Source organism: Leptopilina boulardi, unplaced genomic scaffold (assembly GCF_019393585.1).
Source record: "Leptopilina boulardi isolate dan_hultmark-lab unplaced genomic scaffold, ZJU_Lbou_2.1 LbouV2_15, whole genome shotgun sequence".
NCBI lineage: Eukaryota > Metazoa > Arthropoda > Insecta > Hymenoptera > Figitidae > Leptopilina > Leptopilina boulardi.
In genome coordinates, this window is record NW_026137696.1 from 36191 (window position 1) to 59540 (window position 23350).

General features: G+C 27.6%; 1 long non-coding RNA gene across 1 annotated transcript; it reads right to left on the bottom strand.

Annotated features, from left to right (window-relative positions):
• Positions 1–15744: 15744 nt before the first annotated feature.
• On the bottom strand, positions 15745–16528 carry LOC127291642 (uncharacterized). Its single transcript, XR_007844636.1, has 2 exons — positions 16451–16528; positions 15745–15943 (listed from the first exon to the last, which is right to left on the bottom strand). It is a non-coding gene; the product is annotated as an uncharacterized LOC127291642 (long non-coding RNA).
• Positions 16529–23350: the final 6822 nt, after the last annotated feature.

A 23350-nucleotide genomic window follows, 5' to 3' on the forward strand; every position in this document is an offset into this window, starting at 1 on the left:
AACTGACTTAAGGACGAACATGAGGACTAACTTGAAAAACACAAATAAGGACGTAAATGAGGACTATCTTTAAAAACGAAAATGAAGCCGAAGATGAGGACAAAGATGAGAACTGTCTTGAGGACGAAAATGAGAACTAACTTAAAAACGAAAATAAGGACGAATTTGCGGACTAACTTGAAACAAAAATGAGGACGATTTTAAGGACAAAGCTGACAACTGACTTGAGGACGAAACTGAGGACTAATTTGAAAAATGAAAATGAGGACGAATTTGAGGACTAACTTGAAACGAAAATAAGGACGAACTTGCGTACTAATTTGAGAAAGAAAATGAGGACGAAGTTGAGGACTAATTTGAGAAAGAAAATGATGACAAATTTCAGGACTAACTTCTAAAGAAAATGAGGACAATGAAAACTTACTTAAGAATGAAAATGGGGACGAATTTAAGGACTAACTTGAACCGAAAATAAGGTCGAATTAAAGGATCAAGATGAGAACTGACTTGTAGACGAAAATAAGGACTAACTTGAAAACGAAAATGAGGACGATAATGAGGACTAACTTGAAACGAAAATGAGGATGAATTTGAGGACTAACTTGAAAAACAAAAATGAGGACGAAGTTTGCCGACTAATTTGAAAAAAAAATGAGTACAAAGTTGAGGACTAATTTGAGAAAGAAAATGAGGACAAAGTTCAGGACTAACTTCTAACGATAATGAGGACAATGATGAAAACTAACTTAAGAATGAAAATGAGGACCAATTTAAGACAAAGATGATAATTGACTTGAGAATGTAAATGAGGACTAACTTGAAAAATTGAAAAAAATATAATTTTTTTGCCATAGTTCGTAAGCTTTCCGACAAGTTTCGAATCTTTAAAAAATCGCAGAAAAATAATTTGCATCGCCACAGTTCACAATCTTCCTGCCAGGGACCAAATGTTAAGAAATTGTAAAAAAAAAATTTTTGTCATAGTTCGCAAACTTACCGTCAAGGTTTAAATCTTTAAAAAATCTCAAAAAAAACATTTTCATTGCCATAGTTCACAATCTTTTCGCCAGGGATCAAATTTTGAAAAATTGGAAAAAAATCATTTTTTTGACATAGTTTGGAAGCTTTCCGACAAGTTTCGATTCTTTAAAAAATCGCAAAAATAAAATTTTCTTTGCCATAGTTCACAATCTTCCCGCCAGAGTTCAAATCTTGAAAAATTGGAAAAAAAATAATTTTTTTGCCATAATTCGCAATCTTCCCGCCAGGATTCAAATCTTGATAAATTGGAAAAAAAATTTTGTTATATTTCGCAAACTTACCGCCAAGATTAAAATTTTTAAAAAATCGCAAAAAAAAGGTTCTTTGCCATAAGGCACTCTCACACCTTTTTGGCTGCCTGTAGGTTACAATGGCAACGCATGAGAGTGAGTGCGACAGAAAATTTAAAAATATGAATATTCAAATTTTCTGTCTCACTCACACTAGTGCGTTGCCATGGTAACCTGCAGGCAGGCAGCCAAAAAGGTGTGAGAGTGCCTATAGTTCACAATCTTCCCGCCAAGGTTCAAATCTTGAAAATTTGGAAAAAAAATAATTTTTTTGCCATAGTTCGGAAGCTTTCCGACAAGTTTCGATTCTTGAACAATCGCAAAAAAATAATTCTTTTGCCATAATTCGCAATCTTCCCGCCAGGGTTCAGATTTTGAAAAATTGGAAAAAAAATTTTTTTTGTTATAGTTCGCAAACTTACCGTAATGACATTTTTTTTACAGATAATAATTTTAGTAAAAAAAAAAATTTTTAACAACCAGGAATCGAACCGACGATTTTTGGGTTAGCAGTTGAGTGCACTATCCACTTGTCTATTAGACCTAGTAGTGGTTATCTTCAAGTAGATGATATTTAAGGAACGAAAAATTTTTCGTTCCAAAAAAAAATGAAAGAATTTATTAGATTTCCTGAAAAATTTAAAATATTGTCAAATTTTCTTTAAAAAAAGAAAATATAATTTGTGTTGTTTAACGAAAACAGACACCAGATGGCAGGTTATGACGGTCGTTTTTTTTTTAAATTGAAAATTCATGATGTGGAGAAAAAAAATTTTTAGGTTTTTTTCGTTTATTTGGAAAATCAAAAACTATAAAAAAATTTTATCTACTTAATTTCATACTAAGAAAAATTTTATTTTTTAAAGACATTTTTCTACAGATAATAATTTTAGAAAAAAAAAAATTTGAAGCGACGAGGAATCGAACCCACGATTTTCGGGTTAGCAGTTGAGTGCACTATCCACTTGTCCATTAGACCTTGTATTGGTTATCTTCAAGTAGATGATATTTAAGGAACGAAAAATTTTTCGTTCCAAAAAAAAAATTGATTCTGAAATCAACCCAAAGGTTGATTCCAGAATCAATTTTTTTTAATTGAATAAAATGAAAGAATTTATTAGATTTCCTGAAAAAATTAAAATATTGTCAAATTTTCTTTAAAAAAAGATAATATAATTTGTGTTGTTTAATGAAAACAGACACCAGATGGCAGCTTATGACGGTCGTTTTTTTCAAAAATTGAAATTTCATGATGTAGAGAAAAAAAAATTTTTAGGTTTTTTTCGTTTATTTGGAAAATCAAAAACTATAAAAAAAATTTATCTACTTAATATCATACTAAGAAAAATTTTATTTTTTAAAGACATTTTTCTACAGATACGAATTTTAGAAAAAAAAAAATTTGTAGCGACGAGGAATCGAACCCACGATTTTCGGATTAGCAGTTGAGTGCACTATCCACTTGTCCATTAGACCTTGTATTGGTTATCTTCAAGTAGATGATATTTAAGGAACGAAAAATTTTTCGTTCCAAAAAAAAAATTGATTCTGAAATCAACCCAAAGGTTGATTCCAGAATCAATTTTTTTTAATTGAATAAAATGAAAGAATTTATTAGATTTTCTGAAAAAATTAAAATATTGTCAAATTTTCTTTAAAAAAAGATAATATAATTTGTGTTGTTTAACGAAAACAGACACCAGATGGCAGGTTATGACGGTCGTTTTTTTCAAAAATTGAAATTTCATGAAAAAGAGGGAAAAAAATTATTTTTTTTCGTTTTTTTTAATGATCGAAAAACCTGCAAAATTTTTTTTTTATTGAATTTTTTACCCATTAATTTTTTTTTTTTTTTTAAAATAAATTTTTTTTACAGATAATAATAATTAAGAAAAATTTTTTAATGGAAAATAAATTGATTTGAAATCAATTCAGAGATTGATTCCAGAATCAATTCTTAATTAAAAAATATTAGTTCATTTATTACTTTAAAAAAAAAAAAAATTACGAAAATAATTTAATATCAACAAATATTTTTAAAAGGAAAAAAATGTAAACAAGTTAACCCTATTTATCTTTAAATTTTTTTTTCTTTAAATCATATTAATAATTTTGTACTTACTTTTTTTGTTGATCAATTTTTCACACTTCATAAATATCCGTAAAAGATTTTTTTTTAATTTAGGCACAGAATAATTTTTCAAAAAACTACACATTTAATTAGGTTATTAAATGTGTTGTTTACATTTCAAACTGACACGCGAGTTTGTTTTGACATTACATACAAACTTTCGCATGCGAAGTTGGCTTCAGGAGAAGTTATGAAATTTTTTTTCAGCTATTATTTTTTTATCGTCAACACATCCGGCCGCGAAATGGCGGCTCTCTCATTGGACCAAAAAGTTAAATTTTTAATTTCATCCCATTTAAAATCTATTGGGTCAATCAAAAAAATAAATTATACGTTTTTTCCACAATCCAACAAACTTTCCGTACATATAGTGGGGGACACTTATTCTGAATCACCCTGTATGTTTTATTAGTTCTAAAATAAAAATGTTTTAAATATGTTTTATTAGTTCTAAAATAAAAATTAAATGTAAAGAATATCACTTGTAGCAGGACAAGGGTTTCGAGGATATTAAATGTATTTTATTAGTTCTAAAATAAAAATTTAAATTTAAAAATTATCACTTGTAGCCGGACAAGGGTTTCAAATGATTTAAATATGTTTCATTAGTTCTAAAAAAAAATTCAATTTTGAAAAATATCACTTGTAGCCGGACAAGGGTTTCAAAGATTTTAAATGTATTTTATTAGTTCTGAAATAAAAATTAAATCTATTGAATATCACTTGTAGCCGGACAAGGGTTTCAAATTTTTTAAATATGGTTTATTATTTTTAAAATAAAAATTAACTGTAAAAAATATCACTTGTAGCCGGACAAGGGTTTCAAAGATTTTAAATGTGTTTTATTAGTTCTAAAATAAAAATTTTAATTTAAAAAATATCACTTGTAGCCGGACAAGTGTTTCAAATCTTTTAAATATGTTTTATTAGTTCTAAAATAAAAATGTTTTAAATATGTTTTATTAGTTCTAAAATAAAAATTAAATGTAAAGAATATCACTTGTAGCCGGACAAGGGTTTCAAAGATTTTAAATGTATTTTATTAGTTCTGAAATAAAAATTAAATGTATTGAATATCACTTGTAGCCGGACAAGGGTTTCAAATTTTTTAAATATGTTTTATTATTTTTAAAATAAAAATTAACTGTAAAAAATATCACTTGTAGCCGGACAAGGGTTTCAAAGATTTTAAATGTGTTTTATTAGTTCTAAAATAAAAATTAAATGTAAAGAATATCACTTGTAGCCGGACAAGTGTTTCAAAGATATTAAATGTGTTTCATTAGTTCTAAAATAAAAATTAACTGTAAAAAATATCACTTGTAGCCGGACAAGGGTTTCAAAGATTTTAAATGTGTTTTATTAGTTCTAAAGTAAAAATGTTTTAAATATGTTTTATTAGTTCTAAAAAAAAAATTATATGTAAAGAATATCACTTGTAGCCGGACAAGTGTTTCAAATCTTTTAAATATGTTTTATTTGTTCTAAAATAAAAATGTTTTAAATATGTTTGTTACGTTCACAAAATCTTTTTCAAAATCATTATTTAAAATATCTAATAATAATGATAGTAATAATTATATTATCTTAGTGTGGTATAATATTGTGTAAAATGCATAATATTGTATAACCTATTGTATGGTATGATTGTTATTGCATTATTATATTAAACCTAAAATTAATACGAAATTAAAAAGTGCACTATAAACCAATACGGCAATTAAAGTTCATAAGAGGTCAAGACTGTCACTACAGTACGTGACCATTAAAAGTCGTTCGCTTCTACAAAGAATAAGAGTAGAAGACCGACACAATGTAGCATATTTTTCGTACTCTGTAGACACATGCATATGGTGTCATACGAGGTCATCGCGGTCAATCACCTGATCAAATAATCTGAATCGATTAAAGATCAACTAATCTTAGAATTAACGTATATTAATTATTTAATTAATTAGTATTGTTCTTATTATATTCCATTATACAAAATTAGTGTATGTTTGTATGATTGAATGTTTGTATGATTTTATTATTAATTTCACAAAAATAAGACCTTTTACATGACTTACATATTTATTTATTTATTATTATTAACAATTAATATTTTTATTAATATCTTAATTAACTAAAAATAACTGGAATATATATAAGTCATGTAATAAGATCATTTTTTCAAGAATTGTCTGGAGGAGAGGAACCAGTGCATTTCCCCACTTTTACCGAGAAACAACAATGACTCCTCCCCATCAGATGAATTCTTATTGGTCATTATAAAGCAAATTAATTCAGATTGGGTAACAGTGACGATATAAATTATTTAATATATTGATTGGCTATTCAAAATCGTCACAACGTCACCTTTGCCCCGTCACCCCTATACCAAAGGGTATAAAAGCCTGGAAATTCTCCTCCAGAACCGATACATTTTTCTGCGACAGTTTACTTCAGACAGTTGTCTGTATTTCGGTTTTCTGTACTTTAATATTTATCCCATCAGTAATAGATTCGTTTATTTATTCCGAAAGCGGATTCGGGCCTAATTGTCAAAATTAACAATTATATGGCATGGTCCATACGAACCATTGTACTCGGTATAATTTATTTCGGATTCTGATGTAAAATCTGGTCAAAGATCGGCATTCGAGTATTTTTACTTTCGATAAAAAGATAACCAAAATCTCGTACCCGTATTGACTTCCAACCAATTCTAAACCTTGTTAAAATATCTAAACACATAATTTATTCAACCATACTACGTATACATTCCTTCGAGGAAAGCACATAAGTAAGTTGTAAGTAATACTTGGTTGTAATACTTTATTATACTTATAATTTAATTTCATTTTATATTTGAGTTCTTATTATAATAAACTAATATTCTCTTGCATATTTTTATATTTTATTTTCTCTTAACCTTTATACTCTTTTCTGTCAAATTAGTAAGAACAATTTCATAACGGTCCCCATAGGGCTGAGGCAAGAAACATTCCTACAAATAAATAAAAATAAAGCACGAATATTGCATTGGTGTGAAATATTTGCTAACGACTTCCGAAGTATAAAATACCTTTTGACTACGCTTACCTTCAAAATTAAATATAAACGTAACAGTAATGTAAAGAATATCACTTGTAGCCGGACAAGTGTTTCAAAGATTTTAAATGTGTTTCATTAGTTCTAACATAAAAATTTAAATTTAAAAAATATCACTTGTAGCCGGACATGTGTTTCAAATGTTATAAATATGTTTTATTAGTTCTAAAATAAAAATTAACTGTAAAAAATATCACTTGTAGCCGGACAAGGGTTTCAAATGATTTAAATATGTTTCATTAGTTCTAAAATAAAAATTAAATTTTGAAAAATATCACTTGTAGCCGGACAAGGGTTTCAAAGATTTTAAATGTATTTTATTAGTTCTAACATAAAAAATTAAATTTAAAAAATATCACTTGTAGCCGGACAAGGGTTTCTAATGTTTTAAATATGTTTTATTAGTTCTAAAATAAAAATGTTTTAAATATGTTTTATTAGTTCTAAAATAAAAATTAAATGTAAAGAATATCACTTGTAGCCGGACAAGTGTTTCAAATCTTTTAAATATGTTTTATTAGTTCTAAAATAAAAATTATCTGTAAAAAATATCACTTGCAGCCGGACAAGGGTTTCAAAGATTTTAAATATGTTTTATTAGTTCTAAAATAAAAATTATCTGTAAAAAATATCACTTGCAGCCGTGCAAGAGTTTCAAAGATTTTAAATGAATTTTATTAGTTCTAACATAAAAATTTAAATTTAAAAAATATCACTTGTAGCCGGACAAGGGTTTCAAATGTTTTAAATATGTTTTATTAGTTCTAAAATAAAAATTAACTGTAAAAAATATCACTTGTAGCAGGACAAGGGTTTCGAGGATATTAAATGTGTTTTATTAGTTCTAATATAAAAATTTAAATTTAAAAAATATCACTTGTAGCCAGACAAGGGTTTCAAATGATTTAAATATATTTCATTAGTTCTAAAATAAAAATTAAATTTTGAAAAATATCACTTGTAGCCGGACAAGGGTTTCAAAGATTTTAAATGTATTTTATTAGTTCTGAAATAAAAATTAAATGTAATGAATATCACTTGTAGCCGGATAAGTGTTTCAAATTTTTTAAATATGTTTTATTATTTTTAAAATAAAAAATAACTGTAAAAAATATCACTTGCAGCCGGACAAGGGTTTCAAAGATTTTAAATGTATTTTATTAGTTCTAACATAAAAAATTAAATTTAAAAAATATCACTTGTAGCCGGACAAGGGTTTCTAATGTTTTAAATATGTTTTATTAGTTCTAAAATAAAAATGTTTTAAATATGTTTTATTAGTTCTAAAATAAAAATTAAATGTAATGAATATCACTTGTAGCCGGACAAGTGTTTCAAATCTTTTAAATATGTTTTATTAGTTCTAAAATAAAAATTATCTGTAAAAAATATCACTTGCAGCCGGACAAGGGTTTCAAAGATTTTAAATATGTTTTATTAGTTCTAAAATAAAAATTATCTGTAAAAAATATCACTTGCAGCCGGGCAAGAGTTTCAAAGATTTTAAATGTATTTTATTAGTTCTAACATAAAAATTTAAATTTAAAAAATATCACTTGTAGCCGGACAAGGGTTTCAAATGTTTTAAATATGTTTTATTAGTTCTAAAATAAAAATTAACTGTAAAAAATATCACTTGTAGCAGGACAAGGGTTTCGAGGATATTAAATGTGTTTTATTAGTTCTAATATAAAAATTTAAATTTAAAAAATATCACTTGTAGCCAGACAAGGGTTTCAAATGATTTAAATATGTTTCATTAGTTCTAAAATAAAAATTAAATTTTGAAAAATATCACTTGTAGCCGGACAAGGGTTTCAAAGATTTTAAATGTATTTTATTAGTTCTGAAATAAAAATTAAATGTAATGAATATCACTTGTAGCCGGATAAGTGTTTCAAATTTTTTAAATATGTTTTATTATTTTTAAAATAAAAAATAACTGTCAAAAATATCACTTGCAGCCGGACAAGGGTTTCAAAGATTTTAAATGTATTTTATTAGTTCTGAAATAAAAATTAAATGTAATGAATATCACTTGTAGCCGGATAAGTGTTTCAAATTTTTTAAATATGTTTTATTATTTTTAAAATAAAAAATAACTGTAAAAAATATCACTTGCAGCCGGACAAGGGTTTCAAATGTTTTAAATATGTTTTATTAGTTCTAAACCCTGGTTAAAGTTTCGGATTGATATCGGACTAATCCGCAATTAGTATGAAACAATGCGGTTTATGGTCAGGTTTTTGTCACCCGGAATTGGTTCGATTAAGTCTGAAACCAATACGGGGTGCGATTAATTAGTGAATCCAATATTAGTCTGGTCTAATCCGGAGTTAGTCCGATTGTCCGTAAACAGTAAATGTGGAATTGGTCCAGTCAAGTACGGAAAGAATCCGTTTTCTCTTAATAGTAAATCCGGAACTATTCGGAAATAGTCCGGTTTATGGTAAGATTTTAATCATCCGAAATTTGTCCGATTCAAACCGAAATTGGTGCGATTTATGTAACTACTAACTTTGAAATTAATCCGGTCTTATACGATATTAGTCTCATTTGTGTAATAAGTGAATCCGGAAATAGTCCGGTTTAATCCGAAAGTAATCCGGTTTATGGATCCCGAAAATCCGGAATTAGTCCGGTTGAATCCTAAATTAAACGGATATATGAATCTAGTAGATCCGGAATTTGTGGGGTTCTCAGAATCTGGAATTTTCCCGGTTAAGTCCGGAATTAATGCAGTCTGTATTACTAATAACCACAGACCTCTCCTTGAGAGAAAAAGAGAACTACAAATTTCTCTAGACATACACGTCTTCCACACGGCACGGCTTTTATAGAATGTCAGACTCTTCTCACTTGTGAGAAAGCCGCACCATGCGGCAGAAAAAGAAACTTAAAATTTCAGACTAGTTTTGCATTAAATCTGATAAGAAAGTCCGGATTGTTTCGAAAACTATACGAAAATTCTCCACAATTGTTCGAAATCTGTCCGAAGAAAAAGTATAATCAGAAATATGTGCGAAAATAGTTCGCAAATGTCTGGATTTAATCCATTTAAAAACCTTAATCCGATATAAGTCAGAAATAATACAAAACTTGTCTGTTGGCAATCCGCAAACGGTTCCCATAAATCTGGAATTAGTCTGGTCTATGAATCAAGTAAATCAGTCATTAATCCACATAAATCGGAAATTAACCCAGTCTATGAATCTATACAATCCTGAATTAGTCCCGTTAAATCCGAAATTAATCCGGTTTATTATACCAGTAAATCCGGAATTAGTCCTGTTTAATCCGAAATTAATCCGGTTTATGAATCCAGAAAATCCGGAATTAGTCATGTTTAATCCGAAATTAATCTGGTTTATGAATCCAGAATATCCGGAATTAGTCCGATTGAATCGGAAATTAATCCGGTCTGTGAATATGGTAAATCCGAAATTAGTCCGGTTTAATCTGAAATTAATCTGTAATTAGTCTGCAACAATCAAGATTTATTAAAATTTTCTACTTTTATTGATATAAATATTCACTTACATAGTCGGTATCAATCCGAAATTAGTCTTGCTAAATCATATTCCGTATTGAGGCCGGAACAAATCCGAAATTTGTATGCAGCAAATTCGGTAAATGTCAGAAACAATCGGAATTATATCTGATAGAAACGCGATAATTCGCAATGAGCCCAGAATAATCCGGAACTTGTACGTAGACTATCCGCAACAATCCGAATTCAGTATGTGAAAAATCCGGAATTAGTCCGTATTAATCCGAAATCAATCCGGTTTATAATTCCAGTAAATCCGGAATTAGTCCTGTTAAGCCTGAAATGAGTATGTTTAAACCCTACTTCGAAAATGAGTTGGAACAATCCGAGATTCGTATGCAAATCATCTGTTAATAGTCTTTAACAGGCCAAATTATATCTGTTAAAAACACGACAACTCGCAATGAATCCAGAGTAGACAATTTTCATAAATCTTGATTGTTGCAGACTAATTACAGATTAAACCAGACTAATTTCGGATTTACTATATTCACAGACCTGATTAATTTCAGGCTTAACCGGACTAATTCCGGATTTACTGGAATAATAATTCGGATTAATTTTGGATTATACCGGACTAATTCCGGATTTACTGGAATTATAAACCGGATTGATTTCGGATTAATACGGACTAATTCCGGATTTTTCACATACTGAATTCGGATTGTTGTGGATAGTCTACGTACAAGTTCCGGATTATTCTGGGCTCATTGCGAATTATCGCGTTTCTATCAGATATAATTCCGATTGTTTCTGACATTTACCGAATTTGCTGCATACAAATTTCGGATTTGTTCCGGCCTCAATACGGAATATGGTTTAGCAAGACTAATTTCGGATTGATACAGACCTATTCTTGATTCTTCACATACGGATTTCGGATCGTTTCATACTTAATTTTAACGAAATTTTTTAAGTATATTAAATGCAGATTGTTACGGAGTGTTTGCGGATTTTATACATAAAAGTTTCGGATTACCACAGTGAAAATTCGGACTACGCTATTTTGTTCGGACTGATTTCAAAGTGATGCGTATTACTTTCAGATTCTTTGCTTACAGGTTTTGGATTGTTCAGTAGTATTTCCTGATTTAATTTTTTCAGGATTCATATTCGGATTATAGCGGACTGATTTCATAGTCATTCCAGATTATTCCGGTCTAACTTAGGATTTATTATTTTAGTCGAACTGATTTCAGACTATCGTGGATCATTATCGTACTTGTTTCGTACACTTTTCAGGCTAATCCAGACCAATTTCTCCGAATTTAATCCGAAATTAATCCGACTTTTTTACCAGGGGTTGCCGTGCGTTAGTCATATATAAATCGGATAGATTCAGAGCATTATCGTACTATATATGCATATTAATTTCGGATTGATTTAACACAATTTCCGATTAAGAATTTCCCAGACTAATTTCGGATTAAAGCGGACCAAAACCAGATCTACTACATACTTCAATCGAATTGTTTCGTACTCAATTCGATTAAAGATATTTACCAACTAATTTCGTACTATTGCGGACTGCTTGCAACTAAATTACGTACAAGTTCCAGATTATTCCGGATTTGTGTCTTGATGCCGTGTTTCAGTCATATATAAATCGGATCGTTTCAGAGCAAAACCGTATTCAATTTGCATACTGATTTCGTATTGTTTCAATGTAATTTCGAAATATGACTCTGCTTAACTATTTGCTGATTGATGCGGACTGAAACTGGATTCTTCACATACTAAATTCGTAATGTTTCGTTCTTGGTTTGGACTTATATTTTTGAACTGAACTAATTTCGTATTATTGCGGACTGTTTGCGAATATTGTGCATACAATTTCCAGATTATTTCACTATTATGTCGGATTAAGTTTTTTGTTCGGACTGAATTCGAAGTGAAGCGGATTGTTTTCATATTTTGCTAATACTATTTTCGGATTTTTTCTTATTAATTGCTGATTCGTTTTTTTCGGATTCGCATTTGGATTGTTTCGGACAGATTGCGGTTTGTTTTCGTAGATATTCCAGATTAATGCCGTCTAATTTTGGATTTGTCGTTTTGTTCAGACTAATTTCATACTAATGCCGATAACTTTCGTAATTATTTCGTACATTTTTCCCACTTATCCAGTCTATTCTGTCCGAATTTGATACGAAACTTACCCGACTTTTTTACCAGGGAAATAAAAATTATCTGTAAAAAATATCACTTGCAGACGGGCAAGAGTTTCAAAGATTTTAAATGTATTTTATTAGTTCAAACATAAAAATTTAAATTTAAAAAATATCACTTGTAGCCGGACAAGGGTTTTAATGATTTTAAATGTATTTTATTAGTTCTAACATAAAAATTTAAATTTTAATAATATCACTTGCAGCCGGACAAGGGTTTCAAAGATTTTAAATATGTATTATTAGTTCTAAAATAAAAATCAACTGTAAAAAATATCACTTGTAGCCGGACAAGGGTTTCAATGATTTTAAATGTATTTTATTAGTTCTAACACAAAAATTTAAAATTTAATAATATCACTTGTAGCCGGACAAGTGTTTCAAATCTTTGAAATATGTTTTATTAGTTCTAAAATAAAAATTATCTGTAAAAAATATCACTTGCAGCCGGACAAGGGTTTCAAAGATTTTAAATGTATTTTATTAGTTCTAAAATAAAAATTAAATGTAAAGAATATCACTTGTAGCCGGACAAGGGTTTCAAATTTTTTAAATATGTTTTATTAGTTCTAAAATAAAAATTATCTGTAAAAAATATCACTTGCAGCCGGACACGGGTTTCAAAGATTTTAAATATGTTTTATTAGTTCTAAAATAAAAATTATCTGTTAAAAATATCACTTGCAGCCGGACAAGGGTTTCAAAGATTTTAATTGTATTTTATTAGTTCTAACATAAAAATTTAAATTTAAAAAATATCACTTGTAGCCGGACAAAGGTTTCAAATGTTTTAAATATGTTTTATTAGTTCTAAAATAAAAATTAACTGTCAAAAATATCACTTGTAGCCGGACAAGGGTTTCAAAGATTTTAAATGTGTTTTATTACTTCTAAAGTAAAAATGTTTTAAATATGTTTTATTAGTTCTAAAATAAAAATTAAATGTAAAGAATATCACTTGTAGCCGGACAAGTGTTTCAAAGATTTTAAATGTGTTTCATTAGTTCTAAAAAAAAATTAACTGTAAAAAATATCACTTGTAGCCGGACAAGGGTTTCAAAGATTTTAAATGTGTTTTATTAGTTCTAAAGTAAAAATGTTTTAAATATGTTTTATTAGTTCTAAAATAAAAATTAAATGTAAGGAATATAACTTGTAGCAGGACAAGGGTTTCGAGTATATTAAATGTGTTTTATTAGTTCTAAAATAAAAATTATCTGTCAAAAATATCACTTGCAGCCGGACAAGTGTTTCAAAGATTTTAATTGTATTTTATTAGTTCTGAAATAAAAATTAAATGTAATAAATATCACTTGTAGCCGGACAAGGGTTTCAAAGATTTTAAATGTATTTTATTAGATCTGAAATAAAAATTTAAATTTAAATAATATCCCTAGTAGCCGGACAAGGGTTTCAAAGATTTTAAATGTGTTTTATTAGTTCTAAAATAAAAATTAAATGTAAGAATATCACTTGTAGCCTGACAAGGGTTTCAAATGTTTTAAATATGTTTTATTAGTTCTAAAATAAAAATTAACTGTAAAAAATATCACTTGTAGCCGGACAAGGGTTTCAAAGATTTTAAATGTGTTTTATTAGTTCTAAAGTAAAAATGTTTTAAATATGTTTTATTAGTTCTAAAATAAAAATTAAATGTAAAGAATATCACTTGTAGCCGGACAAGTGTTTCAAATCTTTTAAATATGTTTTATTAGTTCTAAAATAAAAATTAAATGTAAAGAATATCACTTGTAGCCGGACAAGTGTTTCAAAGATTTTAAATGTGTTTCATTAGTTCTAAAAAAAAATTAACTGTAAAAAATATCACTTGTAGCCGGACAAGGGTTTCAAAGATTTTAAATGTGTTTTATTAGTTCTAAAGTAAAAATGTTTTAAATATGTTTTATTAGTTCTAAAATAAAAATTATATGTAAAGAATATCACTTGTAGCCGGACAAGTGTTTCAAATCTTTTAAATATGTTTTATTAGTTCTAAAATAAAAATGTTTTAAATATGTTTTATTAGTTCTAAAATAAAAATTAAATGTAAGGAATATAACTTGTAGCAGGACAAGGGTTTCGAGTTTATTAAATGTGTTTTATTAGTTCTAAAATAAAAATTAAATTTTGAAAAATATCACTTGTAGCCGGACAAGGGTTTCAAAGATTTTTAATGTATTTTATTAGTTCTGAAATAAAAATTTAAATTTAAATAATATCCCTAGTAGCCGGACAAGGGTTTCAAAGATTTTAAATGTGTTTTATTAGTTCTAAAATAAAAATTAAATGTAAGGAATATCACTTGTAGCCTGACAAGGGTTTTAAATGTTTTAAATATGTTTTATTAGTTCTAAAATAAAATTTAAATTTAAAAAATATTACTTGTAACCGGACAAGGGTTTCAAATGATTTAAATATGTTTCATTAGTTCTAAAATAAAAATTAAATTTTGAAGAATATCACTTGTAGCCGGACAAGGGTATCAAGGATTTTAAATGTGTTTCATTAGTTCTAAAATAAAAATTAAATTTTAAAGAATATCACTTGTAGCCGGACAAGGGTTTCAAATATTTTAAATGTTTATTTTAAAAACTAAAAATGTGATAAAATTTGAAGAATATCACTTGTGGTCGGACAAGGGTTTCAAAGATTTTAAATGTGTTTTATTAGTTCTAAAATATTAATTAACTTTAAGGAATATCACCTGTCGCCGGACAAGGGTTTCAAGGATTTAAAATTTTTTTTTATTAGTTCTAAAATAAAAAATAAATTTTAAGAATATCACTTGTAGCCGGACAAGTGTTTGAAAGATTTTAAATGTGTTTTATTAGTTCGAAAATATAAGTTAAATTTAAAGAATATCACTTGTAGTCGGACAAGGTTTTCAAATGTTTGAAATGGGTTTATAAGAATTTTTATTGATTTAAAAAAATTAGTTTTATTTTTGAGGTGATACTTTATTAATAAATTTAAATTTTTAATGTCTTTGATCTTTAATTTTTATTTTTTTCTCATACCTTACTTTTATATTTTACCGATACCATGGATATCTGCTTGTGGGATATGGTTGGTAGTTTCTTTTGTACCAATCAGGGTAATAATTTTTCATTTTATATGCGGTCGACCTTGCCGTTGGTTTTCCTTTTTTTTTTGGTTGTCCTAAAAAATTTAATTTTACTAATCAAAATGACATTTTTGTGAAATTTAATGTTTATCTTAGGTTGTGTAATTTTATGTTTCGAACGTAAGTTCATTTAATGTGTACTTTGAGTGTCAATATTTAAATAATAATCTTTATTTTGGATGTTAAAAGGTGGAGAATATATTGATTACGTCTTATTTTTATTGTTGTCAATTCTTTCTGTACAGTAAAACTTTCTTTATTTAAAATATGCAGAAGATTTTTTTTATATTAATTTAGTAAGTCCATTTTATAGAAGTAGTGTTTTAAAATATGTTCTTTAATATATACCCTGTAATTTATTTTTGTTGTGGATCTGTGGAGCCGGATGATCTTCTTTCTGCTGATCTTCTTTCAGCTGATCTTCTTTCGGTTTATCTTCATTCAGCTGATCTTCTTTCTGTTTATCTTCTTTCGGCTGATCTTCTTTCGGATGATCTTCTTGTGAGTCCTGCAATTGGGTACTTTTATTTGATTCTTGTTGCTCATCTGCAATTTAAATTAAATTATCACCACAATTAATTTATGAACGATTTATATGTAAACAATAATCTTCACGTTAATTGTTAAAATGTTGAGAAAATAATGGGCTAATACTTCATAATCTGTATGTTATGAGATTCGTTTTGATATAGAGAAAGTTTCTTTATACAAATATGTAGAACTTTATTTTGATATTAATGTGAGGCTCTCATTGCGGTGAAGAAAAACAACCCAAAATTTGAAATTTGTTGCGGAGAATAGTTATGACTTAACGATCATGTTTTTTTAATAAATTAAGACACATTTTTGAACTTTTAAAAAATATATTTTATTTTTTAAAAATTAAAAAATTGCGGCCAATATGGCGAGTCTAAAAAAATTATAAACTTATATAGCTATCAAAAAATGCAATAAAAAATCAACTTTTTGAACTCTATTGTTGAAAACCTTGCCTTCATTTAATAAGTCTAACTTGTAAAAGAAGTATTTTTATATAAGTTATTTAAAATATACCAGATAATTTATTTATATCGGGGATCTTTGGTGTCGGCTGATCTTTCTTCAGCGGCGAGTCCTGCAACTGCTTCCTTGTATTTCCTTCTTCCTCATCTGGAATTTAAGTGAAATCATCACCATAATTATTATTTAAAGTATAATTATATTGATAAATGTCAACGAGAATATTATCATAATAGAGGGAAAAATAACGTGAATTAAGGTGTACAGTTGTGTTAAATTATCCTAAATTATCTGAAGTTTTGTGAATTATCATCAATTGCTTTGAATTATTTCAATTACATACTATGAATTATCTTGAATTGACTTGAAGTATTTGAATCATTCTGAATTATCTGAAATATCGTGAATCATTTTGAGGTATGAAGTAGGTACACACCAAATTTTTTAGTTGTATCACCCTCGAACATAATTATAAACTAAATTTTGAACCGGCATAAGTAGATATACATTGCCGGTTCTTGATACAGATTCCTGCACCGACATTTACCGACATTTGAAATAAAAAATGGTTCTAATCCATTCTAATCGAGAAACTTCTAAAGAGATACAAAGAAAAAAAATTTTTCCTGAAAATTCCCCAAAAACTTGTATCTCCTGATCATACGGTAAGTATAAAATATTTTTCAAATAAATTTGGTTTTCTTAATATTTAAATAAATTGTTTAATTATTTAATAGAATAATAATTATACAGATATTATCAGAATAAGAAAACATCACCTGTTAATGTTATGAGTGGTTTTTTGCTTGGATGATAAAAATAGTTACATACATTTCAGAGAGGAATCATCTGTAGTGTAATATGAGATATGTCAGCACAATAAAATTAGAAGACATATAATACTTATTATTATTATCAATTATTATTTCTTAATAATTATTATTAATTATTACAATTATTATTATTAATTATTACAATTATTATTATTATTAGTATTATTAACTCTCAAGATGTAATTTTTGCATGAATTTTAATTTATTTTCACATCAGCTGACAATAATGATTCAATCTAAATGTCTTAGAAAATGATGAAGTATATTTAGTAAAAAGAGATAGAGAAAAATGTATGACTATAAAAGAGTGAGGAAGAATTTCTTATTACTACATTGTATTGTTACGTCCGATGTGAAATATCAAGGAACAGTTAAATTTTTATTAATTCACAATGAATTTTGACTATTGTAAAGAATTTTTGAAGGTTATGAATACTGCTTTAGCAACTTTAAGTAAAAAAACAACACCTGAAGAACTGAAATTTTGGATTAAAAATAGTGTAAAAAATGTGAATCAACTTACTAAACTTTTAAAAAATAAATCATTACCATGTGGAGAAAAGAGAAAAATTTTATCAACAATTGGACTTTTGAAGTCAAACAGTCGGAAATTTAAGAAGCTAAGGAGGCGAAGATTAGGCCTCAAGGAAGATGAGAAATGGATCAGGTGGGATGATATCGAGAATGCTTTTAATAATCGAATTAGAACAGGTTTAATAATAAATTTAAAACATAAAAATTTAGATTGTTTTTTTAGTGATGCGAAAAACATAATTATCTCTAAAATTAAAAAATTTTTAAAAGAATGGGAAATTTGAAAGTTAATGTTGTTTTTGCAGCAAATTATAGTGCTTTAGAAAATGGTAGAGAAATTGATGATGTCAAATTTTTTAACACAAAAAATTCAAAAATTCTTGAATCAACAAATTTTGATAAATGGTTTGAGAGTGAAATTAGAGAAAAACTTTTTGTTAAAATTGATGATTTTCAACAGAATGAGTCAGGGTGGTCTTTGAAAGAAATTTTAAATTTAACTGTGAATATTAATAAATACGTTCCTCTTTCAACTGGATTATCAACTTTTATAAAAATGCCACAATTTATAATCAATAAAAGAGCTGTTGTTAATATTAAAAATAATGATCAATTCTGTTTTTTATGGTCAATTATTGCCCAACGTTATCCAGCAAAGAGTAATGTGTCTTGCACTAGTTCATACCCACACTTCAAAGATACTGATTTAAAGATTGGTGATATAAATTTCCCTATTTCTCTAAATGACATTTCAAAATTTGAAAAACTAAACAATTTAACCATTAACGTTTATGGAATTGATAAAATTAATAAAAAAAATGATATTGTTCCACTTTATTTAAGTGAATATAAATCAGATGAACCAACATATCACTTATTAATGATTGAAAATAATGAAATTGACTTTGATGATGATGATGATGATGATGATGATAATGATGATATTTTTCAATTCAAGAGAATTTATCATTTTGCACTAATCAACGATTTATCTCGATTAGTTAGTTCACAGATTACAAAAAATTGTCATAGAATATGGTTTTGTGATAGATGTTTATGTCATTTTACACATGAGCACTCTTTTAATAAACATACTCCTGATTGTGAAAAATTAAATAAGTGTAGAGTTTTTATGCCAAACGAAGATGATAATATTTTAAAATTTAAAAATTACAAAAATAAAGAACATGTTCCATTTGTTATATATGCTGACACTGAAAGTCTTTTAGAACCTGTAACAAATACCTTCGTGAATACAGCTCCATATCTAAAGCATATTCCGACAAGTGTGGCTTTCTATTTACATTGTAACTTTGATGAATCACTCTCTGAATTTAAAATATTTCGAGGATCGGATTGTATTAAATGGTTCATGAATGAATTGAAGCAATTGTCTGTAAAAGCAAATTCTTATTTTACAAATATAATTCCAATGGAAAATTTAACTTTTTCACAACAAATGCAATTTAATACAGCAACAAATTGTCATATATGTGAAAAAACTTTTAAAGAAGATGACATCAAGCACCGAGATCATTGTCATTTTACAGGAAAATATCGTGGTCCTGCACATCAAAGTTGTAATGTAAACTATAAAGATTCACAAGTTATTCCAGTAATTTTTCATAACTTGTCTGGATATGATGCACATTTTATTATAAGAGAACTTGCAACATCTTTTGAGGGTGGTATTAAATTATTACCAATAAACAAAGAAAAATACATTTCCTTTACAAAAGATGTAGAAAATACAAAAATAAAATTCCGATTTTTAGACTTATTTAGATTCATGCCCAGTAGTTTAGAAAAGTTATCTTCATACCTTGAAAATAATAAGAAAGAAATCACAAAAAAATATTGTAGTAATTTAGATGAATTCAATTTATTGACAAGAAAGGGGGTCTTTCCTTATGAATATATTAATAGCTGGAAGAAATTAGAAGAATGTCAGTTACCGATTAAAGAATCTTTTTATTCTAAGTTAAATGACTCTCATATTTCAGACGAGGACTATAATCATGCTTGTAAAGTATGGGAAACATTTAATTTGAAAACATTAGGTGAATACTCTGATTTATATTTAAAGACTGATGTTTTACTTCTAGCTGACATTTTCGAAAATTTTAGAAAAACATGCTTCTTAACATACAAGTTAGATCCACTCCATTATTATACTGCACCAGGTTTGGCATTCGATGCAATGCTTAAGTATACAAACGTAGAACTTGATTTGCTAACAGATATAGAAATGTTACTTTTCATTGAAAGAGGTATTAGAGGTGGAGTATCCCAATGCTCAAATAGATATGCGAAAGCGAATAATAGATTTATGGAGAAAGATTTTAGTCCCTCTGAATTAGAGTCTTATATAATGTATTTTGATGTCAACAATCAGTATGGTGCTTCTATGAGTGAATATTTGCCATATAAAGACTTTGTATGGTTTCAAGAATATAAGAATGACTTTTACTTGGATATTTCAGATGAATCTCCAGAAGGATATATTCTTGAGGTTGATCTTGAATATCCTGTTGAACTTCATAATTTACATAAAGACTTCCCTTTATGTCCCGAGCATTATGTACCTCCACTTCCAAAATGCACACTTCCAAAATTAATTCCAAACTTATTATCAAAGAAAAGATATATAATTCATTATAGAAATTTAAAACAATATTTATCATTGGGAATGAAATTAATTCAAATACATAGAGTTTTAAAATTTAAACAAAAATCATGGTTGAAGCCATATATTGATTTAAACACAGAATGTAGAAAAAAGTCAAGTAATGAATTTGAAAAAAAATTTTATAAATTAATGAATAACTCTGTATTTGGAAAAACTATGGAAATTATTAGAAAACATAGAGATGTAAAACTAGTGACAAAATGGGAAGGAAGATATTGAGCTAAAAATTTAATCGCTCAACCAAATTTTCATAGCTGTATTGTATTCGATAAAGATATGGTTATTATTGAAATGAATAAAACAAAAGTGACGTTTAATAAACCAATTTACACAGGATTCACAATTTTAGATATATCAAAAATAATAATATACGACTTCCATTATAATTACATAAAGAAAACTTTCGGTGAAAATGCAAAATTACTGTATACTGATACTGACAGTCTTATTTATTTTTTCACAGTACCAAATATTTATGATTATATCAGACGGGATTTACATAAATTTGACACATCTGATTATCCAGAAAATAATATTTATAATATACCTCTTGTAAATAAAAAAGTTTTAGGGCTTATGAAAGATGAGAATAATGGTAAAATTGTAGCCGAATTTATAGGTTTGAGATCAAAATTGTATGCTTTCAAATTATGGGGTGATAATGAAGAGTTAAAAAAGAAAGCAAAAGGTGTGAAATTTTCAACATTAAAAAGAATAGAGTTTAATGATTACAAGCACACTCTTGAAAAATCTGAAAACCTGATCCAAAATCAGCACTTTATTAAAAGTAAAAAACATGAAGTTTATACATTCAAACAAAGTAAAGTTGTTCTCAACTGGCAAGATGATAAACGAGTCTTGTTACCAGGAACAACGGACACGCTTCCTTGGGGTTACAATTCACCATGATGAAAAAAATTACCAATAAATAAATAGGGTGAGTCTTCTTTTAATTTAAATTTAAATATTCACACAGCAGAAGTCGAGGGAGAATTTACTCAGGTAGTCAAGTGTACACTCTTCCTGTAATACTTGTGTAATAACGTGTAATAACGTGTAATACCGTGTAATAATGCGTTATTACAGTGCTGTAATAACGCAAAAAACTCTGTAATATCTCTGTAATAATGTGTAATACTCTGTAATAACGTGTAATACTTAGTAATAAGAGTAATATGAGGTGTAATACCGGTAATCAAGTGTACACGTTTTTAACTAGTAAATTCCCCATCAGCAGAAGTGAAGTATGAAAAGAGTGTTGATTTCAAAATATGATACCCTGCCTACACTGTAAGAATCACGAATTGTTTCTTTCAGCTGTTTAGCTGATAAGAGATGGGATGGATTTCAACAATTATGCAGACCAATTTCAAAGATTTTATATAAAAATTTTCTACACATTTCATAAAGAGTGGTCAAAAGGAGGATAATAGACAAAACATTATGTTATTATTATACATATGGACAGTATTGAAGATGAGATTTCTTTCAGTTTAGTGTCACTCCTGCTCGAAAGAAGTAATACATTTTTTATTTAAAACGTACCCCTAAAGAAAAGATTGGAAAAAGACATTTATAGTCAAATTTCAAATCTTGCTAAGCAATAAAATTTTCTTTATTATAGTGTTGTGAAAAAATAGTTGCATTAAATAATTTAATTTTTTTCAGTTTGAAAAATGGCAAGTCCGGTTTACAGCCAGGTGCAGCCATCAGTTGTCGTGCCAATGGAGTGGTGTAGTGCTTTACAACATAAAACTTTAATGGAAACAATAAACTTAACAATTGACACTTTTGTGGAGCGATATTTAGAAACAGATGTAGGGCCTGATATATCCCTTAAAATTGGGGATATATCAGCTAGACTAAATTTAGTGAATGGTGAATATGTTTTTATGCCGTCGGGATATCGACAATATTGTAAGGTACAGAGTGCGATTTCTGTACCTGTAGAATGGTTCCATGCTTACGATTTTGATTTTCTTCTACCCGTGCTCAATTTCTCAATAGATCAATATATTGATCAATATATGTCTTTAAATTTCGAACCAAAAATTATTTTAAAAATTGGAAATACTTTTTGTGCTTTAAGAGCAGTGAATAATAATTACATTTTTACAAAAATTGGACAATAGAGTTTAAAACCAGTAATATAAATAATCTTTTAATATATAAAAGTATAAAACGTTATGTATAAATAAATAAGTGAATAATCGTCAAATATATTTTTTGTAAAATGTTATGTTTCAATAAATTTATATGAAAAGTGTAAATTTTTTTATTATATAAATAATTATAATCTAAAATAGATAACTCATTTATACAATAATAATTGTTACAGATATGTGACTTAATTGTTACATATATGTGACCTAATTGTTACAGATATGTGACCTAATTGTTACAGTTATGTGACCTAATTGTTACAGTATTGTGACCTAATTGTTATAGTTTTGTGATCTAATTGTTACAGTTTTGTGACCTAATTGTTACAATTTTGTGACCTAGTTGTTACAGTTTTTAACAACCTTTTATATAATATAATTAAATTAGGTTAATAAACTGTAACAATTAGATCACAAGATTGTAACAATTAGGTCACAAAACTGTAACAATTAGGTCACAAAATTGTAATAACTAGGTCACAAAACTGTAAAAATTCCTACTTTAGTCACCCCCTTTGCTGCACTGACGTCTCAAGATTATGTGTCTCTCCATACCTTCGTCCCCCGCTTCATCAACATGTGCTTAGACCCCGGCCGCTTATCACCTCTTCTACACACCTACAAACTATGTGATACATCGAATGCAGCTTGGAGTTGAAAACATTACTCATTTCTTATTATTTGATTTTTAAAATATTAAAATAAATAGTTATCTACGATTAATAAAGTAACTTCT